General features: G+C 32.4%; 1 protein-coding gene across 1 annotated transcript in view; it reads left to right on the forward strand.

Moving 5' to 3' along the window:
- The window catches only part of LOC112210897 (low-density lipoprotein receptor-related protein 1-like), a 31777-nt gene that overhangs the window by 7197 nt on the left and 19005 nt on the right, over window positions 1-5575 (forward strand). The gene's annotated exons all lie outside the window — the stretch shown is intronic.

The raw sequence follows: 5575 nt of genomic DNA on the forward strand, positions 1-5575 counted from the left end.
CTGCTGTCGCAAGTGGTTCTGAGTCCCCAATACCAACCTAAGAGGGACTGGTCAGCGAGGACTACTCATCATTTCAGTCAGCTTAATGGAAACAACTTAAAGTTCATTGTCATTATTAGTCAATGCAGAAAGGAGTTTATAATTCGATAAGTTATTTATTAAATGAAGTAGCAAGAAAAATATAAAATTTATTACAACTAATTACTATTATATATTGTACCATACAAACATTAGTATATGCTTATGATGAATTTCATTTCATTCATTGTTATTTCATTAAAAATTAAACTATAATTCTTCCCAAATTGATTAATAATTATTTCAAATTATTACCAGAATATTTAATAATTTCAAATATTTAAGCAAGCTTATCAAACAAAATAAAGAAATTTATAAAATTAATTGTTTCTCCTTAAATTTATAACCACTAATATTTTTATTAACATAGGTTTGATTACCAAATACCTCTATTTTTCTAATCTTATTTAATTAGTTTTGCAGTACATTTGTTGCTGGATAAAGAGAATTTTCCACCACATTTCAAATTAATAAAATGAAGTATGATTCAGACTGATTCTGACAGTGAATGAGCTGTAATAACCAATGCCATCTCAATTAAAAATTGGCTTTTTAGTTTTAAATTTCACAATATAATATTGTACTGTGTATTTTATATAACTTTATTGTTGAGAAATATCTATTGAATACTTGATTGGTGTATCTATGTTGCAAAAAAAAAATAATGTACACATTTTCATAAAATATGTATAATTTAGAAACAATTGTGATTTTGGGTATATAATATTATAATAACAACTAACCAATAATACTTTTATCATTTTTTAACAATTGTTAACAAAAGGAACCAAGCTTAAAATTTGAAAAAATATGAGATAATCCTATACTACTGCTCTTAAAACATGCTGTTGCATGTCCTATAGAAAAGACCCAACAATCCACCTGACATGTTTATACTATCCATCAACTGACAGAACTATGAAAATGTATGAATTTCTAAAATTTTTATTTTCTAGCCTATTACTTTTAAATAGCGCACCATACTGCAACTTTTATTCAATAATTATTTGAGTTATGGGTTGAATGAGAGCCTAACATAGTAATTTCGGTCCAGGAATACAGTAAAAATTGATGGTGCAATAAACAACGATGTTTACCTACTTTACCAAAAACATTGATAGTGACTATGACTAACGTTGGTAGCTTAAAAAAGATTTCAATTTAAAATCCTTCGATAAATAAATGTTGAAAATTAATTTTTTTTTTATTTAATTTATTTATTGATATTTACAACTGTACATAAATACATCAAGTAAATCTGAGAAAATCATAATGGTATGGTACAAGCATGTAGAGAAACTACCCAATAGTAGCACTCTAAAAACATTTTTACAATACAAGGTCTGGAGGCCATCTTCTTTTTAGACGCCTCGGAGGATTGTCCGGAATAAAAGAGGAATCAAGATCAGAAACTAATGGATTTGAGTGGTTAGGGAGTTTGTAATGCAAGGCTTGATATCTGGTTCGGGCTAGATAGGTTACAAATGGAACATTAAGGTGTTTGTGGATGATTTTATTTGTGGCATAAAGTAGGGAGCATTTAGCATTTTACAAAGGATTTTGGATTGTAAGGATTAGATACGAGAGGAATTTTAAGGTTTATTGGAGCCCCAAAGGTCAACGCCGTATGTCCATATAGGCCTTATAATTGTAATGTAAATCAATCTTTTGTAATGAAGCTTGGACCGTTTGTCTAGTAAGTGATGTAATAGTCGAAATCTACGTGCAGTTTCCTGTCTTTTTAGTCTTGTGTGAGGATTCCATTTTTAGTCGTTTATCCAGATGTAGTCCAAGGTAGGGGATCCGTCCTACAGGGGTATGGGTAACATTATTGAAGTATACTGTAGGGCTGTCAGTAGGTTTACGACGTAGGGTAAAAATAATTTGATGGGATTTGTTGGAATTTATTTTAATCCTCCAATTACGACACCATTCTTCGAGGGCTTTGATGTGGGATGGAAGAGTTTGGAATGCAATTAAAGGGTTATTATTAACAGCGAGCACAAATGTGTCATCGGCATACGTGGTGAGGACAGTGTTAGGATTGGTTGGAATGTCTGCTGTATAGATTGTGTAGAGGATGGGACCGAGGTTACTAACCTGAGGAACACCAGCGGACTGAAAGAAGAGTGATGAATAAGAACCATTGTGGATTACTTTAAATAATCTGTCAGTGAGGAAGGAACGAATAATGAGAAAGTATGTAGGAGGTAGGAATTTACGGAGTTTGTAAAGCAGTCCCGGGTGCTAGACTCGAAACAAAAGCCTGTTCTAAATCGAAAAAGACTCCCAAGCAGTACATTCCGCACTCTAAAGAACACGAGATAACGTCCACCACATGATGACATTGCTGGATAGTGGAATGAAGGAGCGGAAGGCTTATATACGAAGCTTGAATGTAAAAAAAACAGAACTGGACTTTGATCTGATGAAAGGTCGTCCAGGGATTCAACAATGGCTTGGTAGGGAGAAATCTGGGAGGTGATAAATATGTCATGGATATCAGGGCGCTTTTTGAGGGATGTAGGCCAATAAGTCGATGTTTGGGAGAGAGAATGGAATAGGTATTGGAGGTGGAAACACGGGATAGGATGTTACCACGGGAGTTGGATGTGCGGCATCCCCATAGCTGGTGCCTAGCATTGTAGTCTCCTCCAGCAATGAAGCTCGGTCCAAGGGTTCAGAAAAAGGAAATGTTCAGCATTTAAAAAAAAAATATTAAAGTTCCGTATCCAATACATAACTTTGTTATGTTCCATTCCCAATTCAAAGATTAACTGTATCAACATCGGACAAGTTTTTTTTTAATATGGAAAAAATATATAGTAGTGAATGTTGTATAATCATTAATATTTTATTTCTAATTGGAAAAAAAGAATTATCAGTGCGAGTTGATTTTTCTCGGTCAGAGAAAATTTGGAAAAAGCCTGGAATAGTCTGAAAAGGTCTTAAATTCATATTTGCAATCTCACTGCTATCATTGCACTCACTATCATTGCTATCACCGCTATCACTCCGCTCACAATCATTGCTATCATCGCTATTACTGCACTCACTATCATTGCTATCATCGCTATCATTGCACTCATCCATAAAAAAACTCCGCTATTATTGCCTTCTTCCTCTTTCTATTATTATTATTCAATTGGTTTTATAGTTGGACAGCACAATATTTAATAGTGGAAGATTGTTGATTGATGAATGGATAGTGATATAGATGAATGGAATATGGTCCGGGTGCGGTAAAAAAAAACAAAAAAAAACTCAAATAGTAAATGGGTATCCTATATTTTTTTTAATACGGAAAAAATATATAGTAGTGAATGTAGTATAATCATTAGTATTTGATTTCGAATTAATTTTTAGCCCTGCAACGTGTGACGAAACGTTGGCCTTATAAAAATAGTATACCCATATACTATTTGAGTTTTTTTTTTACCGCACCCGGACCATATTCCATTCATTTTTTAATAGTGTTTTTCTCTCTTATTTGTACAGCGAAAAAATAATTTTTATTCAAAACTGTCTTGGTCAAGATAGAGCATATTTTAAGAGAAGGTCAAACAAAATATTTGAAATTGAAGTTCGGATAGGAATTGTTCTGAATAAAATAAGAATTTGCATCTATCTGTGAAACGAAGTCAACCTGGACGAAAAATGGGACGAACTGCTAATAACGAAAAACAGTATCAATACAGTATTTATTACAGTGAATCAGGTCAATCACCTATTTATATAAATAAAAAATGTAATGTTCGTTTTCTATTTATCTGTCATGTCACAAAATTCTAAACTGTTTTTTCAAAATGTTCGGTGTCGTCCTGGGAAGATTTTTAGCTATTGAAATTCTGGATTGATACGTTGAAAAAAGTTATGATCACAATTAATCCTTAATTGTATACATAACACCAAATGTATACATCTATTTTCATGATAGGGCATAAGATAACCCGACAGCACTAAGTTTGCCGGTATTTATCATATTATTATTATTTAATTTTATTAGACACTGTGTTGCGGCCAACACATCGATTTAAAATGAAAAATCGATTGTGTAACATATTTTTTAATTGTTTTAAAAGCATACGTTCTCATTTGTTTTTGTATACTATAAAAAATAAATTATACTCTTTTTGAGTCTCTTGGTGTGGACACATCAGCTGTTATGCTTCTTCCATCTCCTTAATCTTAGTAGCCAGCAGTCGGCCATCTTCACCAGCTCAGTAATTTTTTTTCACGGCGGGCAGGAGGACAATGCGGGCAGACATACGTCTTTTTAAAACTACCTTCCCCAGGACAAAATCTACCCACAGCAGACCTACGGTGATTTAAAACATTTTTTTTTTGCTCTTGATCAACCTTTGATTATTTTTTGTAATAATTTTATTTTATAACATTTTAGTTTTGACTGCCGTCAAAATAGCCCTGAAGAAGCCCTGCAACGTGGGGCGAAACGTTGGCTCATTAAAATAGTATATTTCTACTATTTGAGTTTTTCTTGACCGCACCCGGACCATATTCCTTTCATCTTTACACACGGTCAATCAATAATCTTCCAGTAATAATTTTAAGTTTGATTTTTTTCTAGTTTGTATATTTTCTATAAAATAATAACAAAATTCGGCTGTTCGTTTCTTTTGTTTTCATTTTTATTCACGGTTGGAGTAGTAAAGGTTCCCTTTGAACCCCAACCCGCCGTAACACACTGGTTTTCTAAAATTTGCTAATTACGATTACTCCATAATTCTTGGAACTTTCCATTCTTATAGTGCCCCGATACTTTAGGATTACAAAGCAACCAAGGAACAGAATCTGTGAAAATTTCATTTAAATCCGAAAAACAGTAACGGAGATATCAACAAATTGCATATTTATTTTTTATTGCGTTGCAGATTTATTAATTCTAAACACTTTCACTAGTTGCTTCGATTCAAATTTCTACTTCCTTTGGCTAGTTGTAGAAAATTAGTTCCGTAAAACTAAGTTTACCAAAGTAAAGAAAAATATACGTCCCATTCTCTAACCCAGTTTAAGAAAAATAAAAATTTTAATATGCTTATAATGATTTTAAATGTTCAGCTCATTGTTTATAATGAAGTATTTTTCAATAGAAAAAAAATTTCAAATGTTCGTTGTTTTTTTTCTCATAATATGAGAAAAATGATGCAAAGTGATGTAGATATTACAATGGTAAGATATCAGTGAAAGATTGTGACTAGAAAATCAGAATTCCCCTTAAGAAAAAATGATCATGATGTATTATAAAAAAAAATATTAGAAATTCATAAAAATACAGGAGGTCTTGCGTCCGCTCCCCCTGGTCAAGGTAGCAACACATATATCATGATTTTAATAAGACCGTGATTTGTTGAGAACAAAATTGGAAATTAATGAGAATAAGCAAAAACAATTTATGTTTTCATTAATGGTCCAGTCACTTTCAGTTGAACATCATACTCTCACCTTTCAAATAGAAGGCCTATCTTCATGCCATACT

The sequence above is a fragment of the Halyomorpha halys genome, unplaced genomic scaffold (genome assembly GCF_000696795.3).
Source record: "Halyomorpha halys isolate HHAL.00 unplaced genomic scaffold, Hhal_1.1 Scaffold365.1, whole genome shotgun sequence".
NCBI lineage: Eukaryota > Metazoa > Arthropoda > Insecta > Hemiptera > Pentatomidae > Halyomorpha > Halyomorpha halys.